Below are 20,771 nucleotides of genomic sequence, written 5' to 3'. Positions count from 1 at the left end.
ACTATTTCAATCATATTTATGAAAAATGATTTAAAACTTTGTATATTTAACAAGTATTTTAAGAATTCAATATAATTTTAACATCCTTAAAATGGGATATAACGTAAATAACAAACAAGTATTATCATGTTTCATTTAAACAATTGTGTAGCATTACGAGAAACAATTATGATGAATTGTAAACGACACTCTACAAACCTATAATATATGACCAATGCTGGGAAAATCAGTCTTGTGTTCAAAAAATCACATTTTGACTTTTGGGCAATTTTGGATTCTCTAAACATTGTAGTTCACAAAAATGATATAGATTTTTTGATTTATCATATTCAAATCTAATTTTATGACCTTCCAAAGTGACCAACCCTACATTTTTCCGTCACTAAAAGTTATCATTTAAAACAAAAAAACAACCAAAACATTCAAAAAAACAAGCACATTGTTTTATTAAAACAATACTCTTTCCTTTAGTCAAATAAATAATTATAGTGCAATAAACTGACAACAGCATTATGGACATTTAAAATGTATCATTTGTGTTGCTATGGTAACCGATCTACATGTTAATAATCACCAGAGCACACAATCACACCTTTTATAAATATATGAATTGTATTTTCAATCATGTGTTTGTTTAAAGGCAAACACAACATTAATTTCACTGTTTTGTAACTAGTAAAACAATAACAATCAATAATTTGTGAGTTCCATGAACAATTTCCTTTTTTAATCAGTTACGTGTGTATTTAAGTATAATGTAACCTCAAAAACAACAGAATGGAAAAAAACAGCATTAAAAGTGTTGGTTAAAAGTACACTTGGATACTCAATGTTTCAGTATATGAAATAATCATTATTTATCATTATTTCTGATATAGAAAAATAGACAAAATAAACAATAACTTATATATCAAAATTGTTTGTTTTTGTTACTATGGAAACAATGTAGCAAACAAACAAAAATATAGGATTTTCATTGTAAAACAAAAATAAATACAATATTCACACTGATTTTTTTTCCAGTTTTTCGGAAAGGCAGTCTGTGTCCATAAGGTGAAAACAGTTGCATGGTAACATGGAAAAAAATATTTTTGTTTTGTAAGTATGAGATATAAAAAACTTGAAAACATGCTTATGCAATTAGAACAACAAACGTTTGTTTTGAACATTTCAAAACCTGTATCAACTGACACATTTAGCACTCGTATACATGTTTTAGCTTTCCTAGGAGTAGAGGATTTTTTGCACTGTTTTGGGCAAAATATATCACCCAATACCTTGGCCAAAATAAACACTGATACATGATGTATGTAATTGTTGTGGCATTATCAGAGAAGATCAGATGCGCATCTTAATGCATGTTCTTTTTTGGGGGGCACAGTCTGTATTTTGTCGCTCACCAGTAGCGCGTTTCGGACATGGCAAGTTTTTTGGTTCATCTGTGCAACAAAATTCTCGAATGTTTTCAAATAAATACCACAGTCAGATGGTCCAGATCAAGCCCTTTCGCAAACATTTCTTATGGCAGGTTGTCACAGCTCACATTAACATTCACTTCCGAGACCTTCCTGAGAGTGATTCTGACTACTGGTGAGTCCCTAAATTCCCTGCACTCAACAACACCGGGATGATCCGCTGACACATGGAATTGATTCAATTTGGTGACATCCTTTATGGGGTGAAACAATGTTGAAAGGTAATCCTTCCTGTCTTAGAAAACAACAGGATTGGAAGTGTCCCCCACAAGCTGGCGGATGTTGTGGCCCGTCCTTGACGATAACCCCACAGACGCAGCGACATCAGACAGCAATTGTGCATTGAAGTTTCTGTATCAAGAGTACCATTAAATTAAGAAACAATTGCAAAATATTGTTTTCCTATTATCAAATTATTATTTTGTTGTTGTTGTTGTAATAGAAAACTACAAAGTTTGAAGGATGATTTTGCATTGGATTTTGTTTGCCATATCAAGAATTTCATACCAATAAAACAGCTGAAACTACTAAAATAAATATTTATTTTCATGTTACAAGACATAAAGTACCTACACATTATTTTTAATTGATTTATGTTTTATTATTTTTATATTTTATTACATGGCAGAACTATACAACTGGATAGACCTATGGAAATGCAAACAAGGTTTATCAAGACGGATCATGCATGTCACATACACTATACTGTGATAAGGAATTAACCTCCACTTTGACTTCCAGATGCCAAAGTGCCAATCTGGTGTAAACTTTGTATGTCTTATCTACATAAAGCTTAGTGTGATGATTCTGTGTAAACCTGAAATGTTAAAAAATAATTTAAGCTCCACTGGCCAAAGGCTGATGAAATTTCTCAGGAATGTTCCTGTGGTAAACCTCTTTCAAATTTGTTCAAATTATGCCCCTGGGGTCAAATTTGACCCTGCCCCGGGGGTTAAAAAATTGAAAATGTGCTTATATAAGGCCTATTTTGTGCATACTTTGAAAATCTTCTTGTCGATACCCATTGGGCCTAGGGCTACCAAATTTTCTATGTAGTGACATCTTATAGCCCTCTTCCAAGTTTGTTCAAATTATGCCCCTGTGGTCAAATTTGACCCTGCCCCGGGGGGTTAAAAAATTGAAAATTTGCTTATATAAGGCCTATTTTGTGCAAACTTTATAGTCCTCTATCAAGTTTGTTCAAATTATGCCCCTGGGGTCAAATTTGACCCTGCCCCAGGGGGTCAAAAGATTGAACATGTGCTTATATAAGGCCAATTTTTGCAAATTTTAAAAATCTTCTTGTCCAGAACCGTATTGCGTAGGGCTACCAAATTTGGTATGTAGTGACATCTTATTGTCCTTTACCAAGTTTGTTCAAATTATGCCCCTGGGGTCAACTTTGACCCTGCCCCGGGGGGTTAAATAATTGAAAATTTGCTTATATAATGCCTATTTTGTGCAAACTTTAAAAATCTTCTTGCCCATAACCATTGGGCCTAGAGCTACCAAATTTGTCATGTAGTGACATCTTATAGTCCTCTACCAAGTTTGTTCAAATTATGCCCCTGGGGTCAAATTTTACCCTGCCCCGGGGTTAAAAAATTGAAAATTTGCTTACATAAGGCCTATTTTGTGCAAACTAAAAAAATCTTCTTATCCATACCCAATGGGCCTAGGGCAACCAAATTTGCTATGTAGTGACATCTTATAGTCCTCTTCCAAGTTTGTTCAAATTATGCCCCTGTGGTCAAATTTGACACTGCCCCGGGGGGTTAAACAATTGAAAATTTGCTTATATAAGGCCTATTTTGTGCAAACTTTAAAAATCTTCTTGTCCATAACCATTGGGCCTAGGGCTACCAAATTTTGTATGTAGTGATATCTTATAGTCCTCTATCAAGTTTGTTCAAATTATGCCCCTGGGGTCAAATTTGACCCTGCCCCATGGGGTCAAAAGATTGAACATTTGCTTATATAATGCCTATTTTGTGAAAACTTTAAAATCTTCTTGTCCATATGAATTGGGCCAAGGGCTACCACATTTGGTATGTAGTGACATCTTATAGTCCTCTACCAAGCTTGTTCAAATTATGCCCCTGGGGTCAAATTTGACCCTGCCCCGGGGGTCAAAAAATTAAAAATTAACTTATATAAGGCCTATTTTGTGCAAACTTTAAAAATCTTCTTGTCCATAACCATTGGGCCTAGGGCTACCAAATTTGGTATATAGTGACATCTAATAGTCCTCTACCAAGTTAGTTCAAATTATGCTCCTGGGGTCAAATTTGACCATGCCTTGGGGTGTCAAAAAATCGAAAATTTGCTTATATAAGGCCTATTTTGTGCAAACTTTAAACATCTTCTTGTCCATAACTGTATGGCATAGGGCTACCAAATTTGGTATGTAAAGACATCTTATAGTCTTCTACCAAGTTTGTTCAAATTAAGCCCCTGTGATCAAATTTGAACATTCCGAAGGGGTCACAAAATTGAACATATGCTTATATTGGGCCCATTTTGTGCAAACTATAAAAATCTTCTTGTCCTTAACCATTGGGCCTATTTCTACCAAATTCGGTAGGTAGTGACATCTAATAGTTCTCTACTTAGCTTGTTCAAATTATGCCCCAAAGAACAAATTTGACCTTGCCCCAGGGGTCACAAAAATTAAAATATGCTTAAATAAGGCCTATTTTGTGCAAACTTTAAAAATCTTCTTGTTCTTAATTACAGAGCCTAGGGCTACTAAATTTGGTATGTAGTGATATCTAATATTCCCTTACCAAATTTGTTCAAATTATTCCCCTGGGCTCAAATTTGACCCGGCCCGGGTTCAAAACTGAACATATGACGTTTACCAGTGGATATTACTGCGGCCGTTTGGCTGTGACCAACAACAACAACAACATCTTGTAAACATGAGATAAAACCCTGTCATTTAGTGCCATTTTAGTTCAGATGGTGACTGCTTACAAAGGCATTGAAGTAAGAACATGTGTTATGAATGTTTTTCTTATAAACTGAAAACAGTCGGGTTTTATTTAAGTATGTCGAAAGTGACCATATATTCGGATGAAAATATTTTGGATGGCATGTTAACTTCATGTCTTTTTTGTAGTGTTAAAACCAGTTAAATAATATATTATTGATTTTAAAAACACAATTTCCATGAAAATAATTATTTCAAGAAAAGTCAATATATGATACTGCACGGTAAACTCAAACTTTGTATCCAAGAGAAGGTGTTGAAATTAATGAAGTGCAATGTTCTTAACTATCGTATATGCTGCTTTTTAATAACTAATGATTCATTGTTCCATTTGTGAATCGTGACTCATGAATTGTTGAAATGATTGTCAATTGCTCAACAATCCATATATATTTCTGACCATTTTATTAATTTTCTTAATATAAGTTATGAATTGATCTTAGAAGTCAAATGTATTACTTGATTAAATACATTAATAAATATAAAGAAATAATCTTTAGATTATCATAATATTCTCAGGCCTGTTGGTCTTAGGGATGTGCGGGTTGATGAGCAATTTCTACTTTTATCACAATTATTTCTACCGTACCTGATCATTTCCTTCATATTCCATTTTAATTCAATTGACGTCTGCAGCGTCTTTCAAATTGGGAAAGTCCAAAATGTGTTGTTTGGTAAAGGGTTAAGGCATTTTGATTCCTATGGGTCTTGTGAATCTGTTTCAAATCAAATGCGTAGTTTTGATCTTCAGCATCTAAACATATGTGAAATAGAAAGAACGACAATATCTTTTGGAGAGATAAATGTACCTACGTTATAAGCAAAGGACCTGTGCAACAATTCCCGGGCTGTTTAGTCTGTTTAGTAAACACGGTAGTAACTTTTTCCAAATATAAAAACGCTCACCCTTCCAACTTTAAGCGCCCAGTGGGACAAGGGATGGAAAGAGAACGTCACATGCTTGAGTACATTTCAACCCATTCGCATTACACGTTTTTTTCGCAAAGAAAAAACAATGGAGCAATACAGGGCCATCATGGCCCTCTTGTTTAAAAAGGTCAGGCTACAATTTAGAATATGTATTTTGTAGTAATTTATTGACTTAAAAATGGTTTTACTCATTTCAATATATTATTTTAGGAGATTTTTCCTTTTGGGATTGATACCAGAGTAAAAAAAATACATTTTCACTTCATATCAACACGCTTTACCATTTTGCAATTGCATTACTGCAAACAAATATTTTTAACAACAGGTTTAGCTAAATTAATTTCTCAAAATTAAAAAAAAACTATCAGAAACACAATAACTAAGGGTTTGTTATTACCTACAAGAACTCTCCACAGAAGGTACCAGATGACTATGTTGTTTTTATTTTGGCCGCAACATTTGTCACACTGAAAGTGAGCATGCTGTTCTCCAAAACTGTTTGTGTTGAGGTAGTGGTGAACCTGGCTGACCACAGCATTTGCACCTTTACCATGTGACTGGCCTTTGTCTGCGAGGTAAAACACCTGCTTTCCTGTGAAACAGAAGACTAATAAATATACCGTAATATCTTACTAGAGATACCCAAATTTTTTTTTTATCCAATCAATTGATAGGTGGTTTGAAACATTTAGATAATGCAAGGTTATTGTCTTATCATAAAAGATTGATATTAGACGAGAATGATATCCTCCAGACCACACACGCACACAAACACGCACACACACACACACACAACAATAAAAAGTAAATAATCAATCGGTAGTTGATTACATTAATAGACTGATTCAATTTTTGGATAGCAATGATATTAAATTAATTCAAATACCAGATCCTTCCCAGCTGATTCCATACACCTCGCACTTCCTCGGCGTCTTGAAATATAACTTCCCAACCTGTAGAATATCAAATTATTGGTTATTTATCTACATAACACTTTTTTATAATCATAATTATTAATTAAATTTGCGCTTAAACCTTTCTTAAATGTCAACCTTAAATTTATTTTGTTTATCAGCTTCTGCCAAATCAAGTTCAGACTTTTTAATAAACACAGTATCTGATGTTGTTTTTTTTGACAGCTTCTACATCAATATCAATATCAGACTCATCATGGTTTGACTAGGTCACTTTCATAATAACCTAACACATCAAACAAATTTTGAGTAGCGGGGTGAGAAGTTTCAAAATAAAGGTGAAATTTAATATGGAATAGTGTTGGTGTAAATAAATTGAGACATGATATTTTAAAGTCAAATTTCAATCTACCACCATTTCATGTAAACAATTCAGTTGCTATCGTACAGTTTACTTCCGGGTCAAACTTGCGAGTCGCGAAAATTAATCACAAAGCAAAAATACACATATATCTGTTGCGTTTATTTAGGTTAGCTCTTCAGTGGGTTTTGCATGCAATTTCAGCAACTACTAACAACGACACTTGACTAATACACTCACATGAGCATCGACTGTAAACCTTGTCAGGATGGCACTGTCGTCCTCGGCAGTACACTCTTCGAGGGAAACGCTCGTTCGCTATCGTCGTCGGCTGCAGACAACCGATCCTCCTGGGAATACCTACCCCACGCACAGGCTAAACCTCCAGGGCAAGACACTAAGTCACAGGCTAATACTTACGTCACAGGTTTACACTTATGCTCCTCCTGGAAATACTTACCTCAGGGCATCTATCTTCCTGGCAATACTTACCTCAGGGAACACGTCTGCACACGTTCGCGGACCGGGTAGCAAGAGAGCATGGTCATCCCATCAGGCATTTGCGTCCATCCGATTGGCTCCACATCATGCAGCATGGTCCCGTCACATGAACGACGCAAGCCGGGTACCAACTCTGCATAGGGGCGTGGCACCAGATGTCACTGGCACTACACTCCCCTCACTTTTCTCTTTTTGGGACGACCCCCTACTCACAAAAGGTGTCGTCCCGCCGAATGTCATAGTCGTCCCGCCGCAGACGTCCCGTCGCACCCGAGGAAGTATATTGACTATCTCTCGGACCCCAATGCCCCGTTCGTAAGCAAGGAGGGCGCCTTCGCCATGCAACGTACTCTAAAGCCGCTGCCCCCAAGCCGTCCCATGCACCCCAAGGAAGTATATTGACTATCTCTCGGACCCCAATGCCCCATTCGTAAGCAAGGAGGGCGCCTTCGCCATGCGATGTACGCCTAGACGCAGCGACCTAGCGGATCTATGACCGTGCTCGGACTCCCCAAAGTCGGGACGACCTAATTGTTTCAAAACTACAGGCCCGCCACAACGTGCGCAGAATGGGGGCCTCAACCCTAGATAGACCACAACTAATTTTACCCATTGGCCGGTTTTCGTACGACCACCAAGCATATTTTAATATGCATGCATACCCCAATTAAAGTGTAATACCCTCCATAAAATGTCAGTGATCCCTGGTCTGAAATAAACGCTAACAGTTAAGTATTGATTTATTTTGCCGTTCACAGTCTCATGCCGAGAGATTAATGGGCTCGCCCAGCCAGTAAATCCACAAAGCTTTAGCCATGGACAGCCTTCAGCTGTGAACAGTTACACTAAAATTTCACTAAAAAACTTATCTAAATAATATTTACCACCACGTTGGGTGACATGCAACAGTTTCACACGGTTCCTGACATGCAATAATTCCCCACATTTCCTGACATGCAACAATTTACATCTTCTAATGGCATAATATACAATGATGACATGTCCATGAGTGGTTATTCAGAGAAATATAAATAAAAGTGGGCTGAAAGAGCTCACAGCTGGATCTGATAAGAGTATTCTAAATGCCTCGCCCTGCCGCCAACTACCCCCCAGTATTCAGCGAGGCGACGTGTACCCATTACGACATCAGGCGTATTACACTCGCGTGAAAACACACCATCAGTACAAGTACGAAATAATAAAAATAATTAATATAAATGTTAATATGTCTATAATGCTTGCATTTCTACTATTTTACAACAACACTACAACAATTATAGTGTTTTTATATATATTTACGGGTGGCAATACCAACCCAAACATCTCCACTCCCACTCAGGGAAACATGAACAGAAAAATGAAAAACGGTATCAGTTGCCGGATGTCATGACAGTGAAATCAACCCTGCGTTGTCACGGAGACCAAAAGTAACCAGTCAAATAATGTATTCAAAGTTACTAAATAGTAACCAAACAATGGACTGGTGGGCGAGGCCAATAAGGGACTAATCGAATAAGTGGACACGTGCCTGGTTAATCAAACACATCGATTCTATCAACATAATTGTTTGACACATAACAAATTTACACTTCACTGACACTAAATGGAGCGAAACACAACTAAAATAAAACAAGAACAACAGAGAACTATTAAAGTTACCCACCCCGCCCTTTTATTAAGATAATAACCTCAGGCCCCCACGCTCGCTCAGACACTTACCTAATTTACACCGCTGGGACCGCTCCCAACGGCGAGAACTTGAGGGTCGCCACCCTTCAGAGCCACGCCTGAAAGGTCCCCTAGATCCGTCCTCCGAGATCTTCCGGCGTACACACGCGGCGACTCCGTAACCGCACGCACCGCTCTGGCGGTTTACCGAGGAGTCGCCATGACTAAACTGGTTCCTCTGGGTGTTACCAGAAGGAAACCGGCGACTGGACAACTCCTGTGGGACTATGCCGACAGGTCTCTTGGGCAACCCTGTTAGGACTATGCCGACAGAGTTCCCGTAGCTAGACAATTCTTCTGACGTGCTCCGAAGACTGGACAACTCCTGTGGGACTATGCCGACAGGTCTCTTGGGCAACCCTGTAAGGACTATGCCGACAGAGTTCCCGTAGCTAGACGATTCTTCTGACGTGCTCCGAAAACTGGACAACTACTGTGGGACTATGCCGACAGGTCTCTTGGGCAACCCTGTAAGGACTATGCCGACAGGGTTCCCGTAGCTAGACGATTCTTCTGACGTGCTCCGAAAACTGAACAACTCCAGTGGGACTATGCCGACAGGTTTCTTGGGCAACCCTGTAAGGACTATGCCGACAGGGTTCCCGTAGTTAGACGACTCTTCTAGGGCTGCGATCGGGACGATCTCGCTAGTGTCCATCTCGACAATCTCCTGTTCCGCGGCCGTCCTGGAGCTTCCTGGGGCCGCATCCAGGTCGGCCCTGTCTTCGTCGTCTATCTGTGCCGCCCAACTTGGGTTAGATCGAGGGCCCAACCCATCCACATCATTTTGAAGCAGAATCTCATTCATCTCAAAGCTAGTGTCCATACTGAAAGGAAATGGGAAAGTGAATACTCCGCAACACCGATGACGAAGCCAAGCATAACAAAAAATAAAAATAAAATTAACAAATCTGGAAGATCCCTGCTGGACTTGATACGGCTTGCAACTGTTTTCTCCCTCCGCTGTAGCTTCACCGTCACCGACGCCGCCATTCTCACCGTTGCCCCTTACAGTGCTCATGTCGGTGCACACCCCAATGTGACGAACAACTTCGCAAACTGTTGGTATCTGCAACGGAACCGCATCATCGATGCCTTCAGTGAACTCGTCTTCTCTGCCGCCGACGTCGCCAGTCTCACCATTGCCTCCTTCAGAGCTTATGTCGGTACACACCCCAATGTGACGGACAACTTCGTGAACTGTTGGTAGCGCCAACGGAACCGCATCATCGACGCCTACAGTCTCATTGTTGCATCCTTCAGTGCTCTCGTCGGTGCACACACTAAAGTGACGGACAACTTCTTGAACGGTCGGCAGCTTGATGTTACTAGTGGAGACTCGGTAACCGCACGCACTGTTCCAGCGGTGTTCCGATGTTACGCCATAACCGGAAGCCCTTTTCCGACGGTCTGCCGCGGTGACACCACAACTGGACGCTTTCTCCCGGCTGTCTTCCGCAGTGACGCCAGCCGGATCTGCATGTCCGGCGGTCGGGGTGGCCCTAACTCCAGACTGGACCGCCACCCGCTGCACGCGAAACGTACCGACATAACTAGAACCCCCACGGTCCCGCTCAGTGCACTCATCGGTGACCATCTGTGGATCCCGGACGACTTCTGAAGCTGTCGGCAACGCAAACGTAACTGCGTCATGCACGTGGTCGGTATGCTGTAGGCTTCCCCCCTCGAGGCTAAAAAACCTGCCCATCAAAAATAATAGTGGCCTCTGCCATATTGATGATGGCCCTGCCCGGATTCATCAAAATGTCGAAACCAAATAGCATATCGACTTCTGTCGGGGCTACATACAAATGCTGCTGATACCAGTAGTTACCAATCTTTAACTTACCTGGGCCTACTACAAAACCTCGCATGGAGGCTTCCCTTCCTGTCATCAACAGCTTGACATCACGCTGCTTGGGAGGTGGCTGCTTCATGGCCTTATAGACCCGATCTGAGATGAGGCTGACCTCCGCTGCCGAATCAATCACTGCATCAACCATTACGTCACCAACCTAAACCTTCAAACAAAACTGCGCAGCTGAACCCAACTGGTTGACGCGACCTACTTCCGGTCTACTCTGCTGCTCAGCCGCCTCGGTAAATGACAGCGGTATCGACTCATTGTTGGAGACAGACCCGGCGCCCACACGACAACCACACCGGAAATGCTCCAAGTTACCTAACAAACACGATATGCCCCGCCTCGCCATTACGGGATACTCGTCCCAATTTGAACCATACCTGCCTCGCTTCGATCCCTTGGGGTGGACATTTTAATTTGGGTATCCACTACGGTACCCGTTGTTTTGCCGGTTCCCAGCGCACCCATGGTAAGCATTTGGGCCGGATCCCCTTTCGTACGCATGTTGGTTCCGATACCCACGTGGACCGCGGCCACCCGTACCCTGGGACACCTTACCTGGCGTTGCTTGTTGAAGCCCATGTTCTGGGTGCCGTCTTCATTGGAACCTTCGGCCGCATTCTCGCCATACAATCTCTCGCCTCCGTCGGAACGGAACACCTGAACCGGTTGTCTGACGCGGGAATCATCGTCCTGGCTCCCACAAGAGTTCGACAATCGCTCCACAGAACCTAGTATTCGATCGACCACCTGGGTCAATTTGTCGACCTCCGACCCACTTACCGTACCTGGAGAAGGTGCTCTTCTCACCTCGTGATCACACCTCGACACTTCTCGCTCACCCTTTTGGCTATCCATCGGAGCCGCGGCGCAAGCCAACTGAACATGGCTATATATCTTCATCATGTTCATCGCATCTCCCATCGATGTGGGTAACTGCAGGCTTACATGCTTGCCGGCCTCCTTGTCAAGCAAACCGTGACAAAACTTCGTCACTGCCTGCTCAGTGGCGTACGCATAGGGCAGATCACGAAATCCGTTGTTGCCAGCGTCAGCACCCGATCGAACCAATCGTTCAGGGAATCATCTACTTCTTGTTGAACATCCTGAAAACGACCCTGCGCGGTGGCTGGGAGCTCCCTAGCACCAAAGCGCTCCTGAAGCCGCTGCATAAGCTCGGCGTAAGGTAACGTCTCCCTTCCTTCGGTCAGTAATGCATAAAAGTCCACCGCCTTACCAGTTAAACACCAACCAAGACAATCACCGCATTCTTCGTCAGACCAACCTTGCATTCTGGCGTAACGCTCAAACTTCCTTTAAACAACAACCAATTGCTGCACCCATCAAATAGCAGGCTCTTTGGCAGCTTGGTCAAAACATTCCGATCCCGCTGGGACGGGGGGTTAATTGGGACTGGAGGGCTTGTCTGGACGGGAACACTGCTGGGTAGGGTAGGGTTACCTGCAACGGGTGGATTGTTGTGTGCAGGGTTATTACCTACTATAGGTAAATTGCTGGCAACTGCGAGATTACCTACCACCGGTAGGGTGCTTTGCACGGGAACACTTCTCACAACGGGTGGGTTGTTTGGCATTGAGAAGCCACTAACAACAGGTTGGTTGTTAGGCCTTGAGAAGCCATTCACAACAGGCTGGTTTTTAGGCAGTGAGACGCCACTTACAACAGGTTGGTTGTTAGGCAGTGAGACGCCGCTTACAACAGGTTGGTTGTTAGGTAGTGAGACGCCACTTACAACAGGTTGGTTGTTAAACAGTGAGACGCCACTTACAACAGGTTGGTTGCTAGGCAGTGCGAGGCCACTTACAACAGGTTGGTTGTTATACAGTGACACGCCACTTACAACAGGTTGGTTGTTAGGCGTGGTGAAAAGGGTTGGAAAAGGACGCATTATGGGAGCAGGAGGGCTTCTTGGGGCCCGAAAGTGTCCCAAATATTCTGCGGACGTCTCTCTTAATTGTGCTGGAACGTTGTAATCTGCCGCGCACCAGGGGTTATGCGCTGAAGGGGCCATGGAAGAGGCCTCTGAAGTAACCGAGCGACAAAGGCTACTTTGTCTAGGTCGCTTGATTTCCCTACCAGCCCTCATCTGGGGCAAACCTAACGACTGGGGCGGGGCGGGGACGCTTGATGCGATATCAGACGGTATCGGCATGCCTGTCACCACCACAGGATCTGGCTGAAACAACAGACGCTTTGGGAACAAAGGCTTTGCAAACTGGGGCAGGAAATCGCTCCATATCCCCGGGCACTCCTCCCATCGAATGATGTCCGCCTCTAAATCTGATATCTGAGAGGCTAGCTCTGCGTTTATCTGGTCCTGGTTTAAGTATGACGTGCTTACAAACATTTGCTCTGGGGCCCTGGACCTACTTGGGTGTTCTTCTTCCGTTCCACTGGCTTGGGACGCCGCTGCAAGCATTGGATTTTCTGCAAAATCCAGCTGGTCTCACTCCCTCTCACTTAGGGGCCGCCCAATTAGTACCTCCAAGGTGTCCAGGTCTAAGTTACCTGACCCTTGTCTAAGTTGGACAATGACCCGCGCCAATTTGGGCCCTATTCCGGAGATCAACATCAACGTTTGTGGGGGGGTCGAAATTTACCCGTACAAGACCCGGAGACATATTTCGGCTACTCATTTCTAATGCAGCACAGTACACAAAAAAATGAAGAATCACAGCACGCACAATAAAAAATACGACTATTAATTAATTTCAAAATTCAATGAAACAATTAAATATTAATTGCAATAAAACAATTATTTCACCATATCCATAACACCAATCCAAAACAAAACACTACCCAACGCGCGCTGCTCTAGCTACGCTACAGACTGACTTGCTCATAAACCCCGATTTCTCGTACTCTGTTTACATTTTGAACAGCGACGCAAACATTATAAACATTCAGGTCAGCTAGTGCACTTAAACTACTCCGCACCAATGATCACGCGACCTCGAATGCAGACAAGTTAAATTACCAGCAGTCAGACCACGTGGTCACCTTGCAACACGTCTAAAAATAGACGGCTGGCGCGTTACACATGTCTAGCATAGACCACTTAACGGATTGGAAAAATATACAAACTAAATACGATTCGTGGTTCAATTTAAACACACGATGCCGACTTTTGCAAAGAATGAGCCTAACCGTTAAACACAATTTTCACTTATCCCAACTTCTAGACATCATTGTGGTGTTTATTTAGGTTAGCTCTTCAGTGGGTTGTGCATGCAATTTCAGCAACTACTAACAACGACACTTGACTAATACACTCACATGAGCATCGACTGTAAACCTTGTCAGGATGGCACTGTCGTCCTCGGCAGTACACTCTTCGAGGGAAACGGCAAACGCTCGTCCGCTATCGTCGTCGGCTGCAGACAACCGATCCTCCTGTGAATACCTACCCCACGCACAGGCTAAACCTCCAGGGCAAGACACTAAGTCACAGGCTAATACTTACGTCACAGGCTTACACTTATGCTCCTCCTGGAAATACTTACCTCAGGGCATCTATCTTCCTGGCAATACTTACCTCAGGGAACACGTCTGCACACGTTCGCGGACCGGGTAGCAAGAGAGCATGGTCATCCCATCAGGCATTGCGTCCATCCGATTGGCTCCACATCATGCAGCATGGTCCCGTCTCATGAACGACGCAAGCCGGGTACCAACTCTGCATGGGGGTGTGGCATCAGATGTCACTGGCACTACATATCTGTCACTAACCTATTTTAAGCATGTGGAAAAATCATTTCCGAACCTTCTTCGGTTGAAGACATCCAACAGTACACGATGTCACTTTGATTTACAGCGTTTAATAGCCATTGAAAATGAACACTACGAGAAAGGTTGCGCTACCTGTGAACTGCTCAAACGAAACTGTGTCATTCAAGGGGAATAATTTGAAATAAATAAACGGATTACAAACCACCAATTGTGCCAGTATTTAAAGGACATATTCATGCCATATTGTGGAAATTTTCAAAGCATGACATAAATTATGAGCCGAGAAATTGTATAAAAAAGACAAAATATCCAGCGCATTTTCGTACAAGATTTTTATCTCGCGATTTCCCGACATAAACGTCAGCGTACACAAGACTGATTTTCGCTGGCGACGTCACAATTATTATACACTCGCGTTTGAATTTGATCGAGCGCATAGCAATTTACAAATAATATACTGCATGTTTTGGACCAATCTCTCAAAAACCATGTCGTTTTGCTTATTTGATTGGCGAAGACTGAAATCGGTGGTATTATTGCGCGAACTGCAATTGCCAGACTTCCATTAGATTCGGACTTCTTTACGTCATTATTAATATCAAATGCATACCGACTTGTTTACTTTTCACAGAGGGGTTGCATCATTTATCTCTTAAACATATTCAAACACACCATTATTCATAAGGCCTTAGAAGAAACTTTATTGACATTACATGAGACATCTGCGTAAGCTTTGAATAACAGTGAGCTCATCAAAGGGGCTAACTATCGGTTATTTTGTATTTTTTTGGATATATATCACATGTTCCATCCAGGTATGTTGTGTGCGCCGTTTACATGTATACAATAATTTATGTACAATTATGCAATTGATTATTTGTATAATCAACAGTATTATGTTAATGTCTTCGTATTGGTTGGTGATCTCTGCCAAACATTTACATGTATACAATGTTTTGATAATCGGTTTCCGAGAATTTATTATACAAAACATGTGAAACATAAGTTATATATCGATGTATATCTATCTATCTATCTATATATATATATATATAGAGAGAGAGAGAGGGTTGGTAATGGGGCCATTCATAGTTGAGATTGACCGTATTGTCATAAGAGATGTTCAGTATCAATTTGAAGTAAATCGGTATAGAAATAAAGAACTTAATGTAAAATAACATTTAAAAATGAGTGAAAATCTGTGACCCGGCTCCACCCCATCCCCCATAAATTTTGACCCAGGGGTCATAACAAAATTCCAAATAGTGCATGGTCGCACATATGCTCATAGCTACAAAGTTTCAATGTTCAAGTGCTTATAGTGTAGGAGAAGATAGTAGCCAGGACGGACGGACAGACAGACAGACAGACAAACAGACGGACAGACGTCGGAGATAACCACAATATGGATAAAAATATGAAGGGAACATAATACCTTACGGAAAGTCTTTAAAATGACACAGTCGGATAATGCATCGGAAAATAGTCAAGCCTATGTTAACTCGCGAATGGCCCGAAAAGTGATCGAGTGTATTCTGGACTTTGATGTTAACCTCGGTATAAAAGAAACGATTGAATGAACGCATTTTAGAAACTCTAAATTGTCTTAAGGTGTGAAATTGGGAAAAGGAAAGGACTAATTCTTTTTCGGAGTTAGCAGGAAGTGAAAATTACGCGTTTGATCCTGATCGTTTTTAATAATAGCAATCGTAAAAATATTGATTGTAGCTCAAAAGAGCATTAAATATCAGTTTAATATAAGTAAGTAAGTAAGTAAGTAACTGCATCATATGATAGAAAAGTCATCATTATTGCCAAAACGTAACGGAAAAATATTTAATAAACTTCTTCTGCTTACTTGTTTCTTTGATTTTTTTAATTTGTTGAAGTATTCGTTGTATTAAAAGTTTGTCATAATCTGTTTTGCATAGATGTGTTATTTCTAAGCATTGCATAAAGAGTAATGGAACAGCTTTTTACAAGAAAAGTAAAATTAACAATATTGCTTATTACATTTCAATAGCTGTCGAAAGGGCCCCCGAGAGAATTTCAGTGATATGATCACAGCCATGTGTCCTAATAAAATAGCACACATTTTTCTTCATTTACAGACTCGAAAACATCCATACTAAAGAAATGATATTTTATCTTTTTTTTTGAACTTCAAAAGTATTTTTACCCAATTAGCCTCTCGTCATTTTTGTGTCAACTGATAAAGGTCTGCCTAAAAAAAACTTGTTTTACAGTTATTGCGATGATTTCCATGCATAGTAAACGACATTGGAAATAACATAAAATGTTACAAGTACGAGTAGACTGCCGTTGCACCACTACACGAGAAATAGTAACAGTTAATGTTTCGAGTAATACAAATACCACTAATGCAAACAATTCTTGCATCGCTTGAATATATAGATCTGTATATGCATCTTTATATAGATCTTGTGGAGGAATCTACATGTAATCACTTATTATTAAAGATATAACATTAAATTGGGTATCTGGGTAAATTGGGTGTTATTCTGCTTTGCATCCAAACATTAAGAAGGTAATTTTTTATTTAATTGAATTGCGTGCTCTTTTAGAGCTATTTTTATTCCGGATTCTATTAAATTTATTCATAGATACATCGAAATGTGAATGACTCCTGGCAAACTGTGATGTAACTCCTTGAAAACGGTAAAAAAAAACTTAAAAGCTTTGCATTTACCGTTCCGAGGCAATACCCAAGTTTATTCAATTGTTTGTGTTGTCCTGTACTGGTATGTCTTGTCTAGTTCATTTGATTCGTGCTTCAGTGCTTTGCAATTGATTCATTTCCTCAAATAGAGGACCACAAGCCGCAAAATGGGTTTCTACTGCTAGTGCAGCTTAAGTGTCCCTTCGTGTATATATGTTTATTTATGTCTATATGTTTGTTTAAGGCATCTGCCATTTATAAGCGAAATTATACAACTATAATTCTTTCGTATGTAGTTTGGGTTTTAAAATGACTTGTGTAACCATATTAAAATTTTAATTCCATATGTTCATATATTAACATGTGTCGTAATTGAGGAAAACAAATATGACATCCATGTTTCCCATATTCGCTAGTTTCACTTTCCCTGATTAGGCGAGCATATAGTTTTACTTTATTTCCGCATGACTCATGTTAAAGGTCTCAAAACATGTGCAACATTTAATTTTAGTACATACCTGTTCACGTAATTGTATATAGTACAACGTGTGCTTATATGAATCGAGATATTTGCGCGCTAGAGAAGGCTAATGGTAAATGTGCGTCGACGCCTAGAAACGTGAGCGTATTTTTCAACTGTTTTTAATGTGCCAAAGGTCAAATAACAAAGAATAAAATCACTGTAATCATGAATCCATAGAATTCCAAAGCGGTATTACACAGGCATAAATATGACTCCATATTCATCACTATGGGTCTGTCATTGGTCGCAATTGAATATTGAAATATAATGTAACATAATATTAATGAAAAACAGTTAGAATGATACATGTATTCATTACTTTTATCTTTGAAGTATAATTTTGTTTGGATATAGTAATGAAGGTATGATACGTGAACATTACGTTTATTATAGGCAAATTAAAAGAAAATTTGTGTTATTTAAAGAAATTATTCAAACATTTTCCGAGATAAAACTATGCATTACAGAAGATATTCAAAGGTGATTATAATTAGTCAGTAAAACATATGTGTCCCGATATTTTTTTGCAAATTCGTTGTTTTTAAATGATTTGTCAGCGTGCTAAATATCATAGACAGGAATGTGTCTTAGACTTAAGTGAGAAAGATAACAAGTCGAAGAATGTAAGAACAATACACTTCTATTTAATTTCAATAGCGTATTGTTCTCACTAATTATCTTATGTCATCTTTGAAACATGAAATTATGGATGATTTATTGATGCTTTTGTGAAATGCGTATACAATTATTTGTTTTCTTAATTAAAATCGGTTAAATTTATAACATGTGATCGGGTGATCGTTTAGTCGAAACACTGGCCTATAATACGTTTACATATTTGTTATAACCGTCATTATAACAACTGGTGTTTGGAATAAAACTTACCATGCTATAAGTTATGCACTAAGAAACTGTTTGAATATGGATATTTTAAATGAAACCGTATTAATTTAGCAGCGAGAACGAATAATTGCAAGTCTTAGTTACCAGTTAAAAGTTGTCATCTAATTAAATGAAAATAACTTGGAAGCTTAAATGGGTAATAATCGATTTGCACATGGCGTTTAGAAATTCATATTTTCATTTTTTTATCTGCATATGTACATATGATTAGAATTGGTTAGGAACTCATTTCGTTTGTGATGAATTTAATTCTGTTGTAAGGGTGAGGGATGTCCAGCCCTCATACAAGTTCAAACCCCCTATGATTTTCATTGACCATTCCAAGGCGATGATCCCTTTTTTAATCAATCTTTGTTTACAGTTGGTGTATTGTCATAATAGTAGTGGATGAGATAAACCATACTGCTCCTGATAATGTTTCTGAGTTTGATTGTTTTCTATATATAGCAAAACATAAGACGTGCCTCTGTGTATCATTATTACAAAACAGTAGTAAGTATAAACATATTGCATAAATGATTGTAGAAAAGTATTTTTTACGATGTCAAAATCGTACCAAAGGCTTAATTACTCGTGCGTAAAAGACATGGACATTGTTTTAGAAATTACTGTCTATTTCGTTACGGAAGGGCCTTCAATTCGGAAAAGTACCTGTCTGTAATGCTCTTCAGTCAAACTTATTCTCTTCAGTCAAACTTACAATATGTTTATGTTTGTAAATTGTACTGTTATTCTAAGCAGAAAAGATCGACGTATAACAAGCGCTTTAACCGCAATCGCCTTGTTTCATGCGCGACCGATGCATCAATTTAAGTGATTGCACATAGGTCAATCATGTTTGCGGAGACTTGTGATTCGAAGAAAAGGTGCATGATCGTTGTACGTCCGACGCACATTGTTTAAATCTGATATCCATTGAAATGAAACTTACGAAAGAATCATATCGAGCAAATATTGAATTGTTTCATCGAATTCCACGAATGATTATGCCGTTGTAAAGGTAAATTATTATACGGATCTGAGCATGTAGATATTAACGCATTTGGGAAACACATATTTCGATTGTGTATTTGATTAACAATCTGATAACACGTTACAAATACACTTCGTGTTAAGAACAACGTGTGTGTTGTTGTACAAAGTTACGCGTGGTGTCATATGGTTATATACAAGTAAAGAAGAACTGATATCCAAACATCTTCCCATTTAGTAGTGGAAAAAAATGCTTTGCTAATTGATAACTAAATTTACATCGATATGTACAATAGTGGGGAAATTTCCGGTGTCATGTACATATTTATTCATATTAAAATGGACACACTTTGTCAAATAATAGTGCTCTTATCAACCTGTCGGTATCGGAGTGCACTATAACTAAACTGTCGTTTGAATTCATTATGAAAAATGTAATTCTGAAACAGTAACAGTCAACAATTTATGTGTTTATTTCATTCAAATCCCCTTATATTTTGTGTGTATATTTTGTATTTATAAACGTGCTCATGGTGAGCTCGTATGAGCAATTGTGTCCGTCTTTCGTCGTTCACGTACTTAATCAGGACAATAGAGACCACATGTTTTGTAAGATTTGTGTACAGCTTTATTAGAACAATTGCCCAAAGCTTTATCGAGGCCGAGTCTAAAACTGGGTGACGTGGGATCAACATCAAAGTTAGTGAATTATATTCACGAAAAAATAGTTAACTTTAGCAGTCACGTGCTTAGCAAAGTTTCCTAAAAATTACTCAGAATATTTTGTTGTACTGATGTCTCGGCTAATTTCAAAAATTCTGCTAGTCTGCTAAATAATTGCTTCCAGGGAGGGGTGGGGGCTTGCGGTGTTAATAATGTGGCTGTAGTAAAATCGTATAGGCACTATATACATACCTTGTTCGACTCGGTCATCACTTCACTTGCTCGGAACATTAAACTAGTATGTTATTTCGCAAGCTTGACCGGAATATGATAAGGATTCCAGTCCGTTGAAATTGATTTCTGCCAGAACGTTGAGGAGTTCTGTAACAAGAATAAAGCGCAAATATTGAAAATTTCCTGTTATAAATAGTTTATTTCCTTCTTGTCACAATCATGATGTCACTTCTACAATGAATCATTATTCATGTTATATGTAGGGTACATTAAGCAGGAAG

General features: G+C 39.7%; 1 long non-coding RNA gene across 1 annotated transcript; it reads right to left on the bottom strand.

Moving 5' to 3' along the window:
• Positions 1-199: 199 nt before the first annotated feature.
• On the bottom strand, positions 200-9,296 carry LOC127831983 (uncharacterized). Its single transcript, XR_008026600.1, has 5 exons — positions 6,913-9,296; positions 6,284-6,350; positions 5,795-5,989; positions 5,057-5,221; positions 200-1,826 (listed from the first exon to the last, which is right to left on the bottom strand). It is a non-coding gene; the product is annotated as an uncharacterized LOC127831983 (long non-coding RNA).
• Positions 9,297-20,771: the final 11,475 nt, after the last annotated feature.

This window comes from Dreissena polymorpha, chromosome 5, assembly GCF_020536995.1.
Source record: "Dreissena polymorpha isolate Duluth1 chromosome 5, UMN_Dpol_1.0, whole genome shotgun sequence".
NCBI lineage: Eukaryota > Metazoa > Mollusca > Bivalvia > Myida > Dreissenidae > Dreissena > Dreissena polymorpha.
This window is presented reverse-complemented; position numbering and strand designations above follow the sequence as displayed.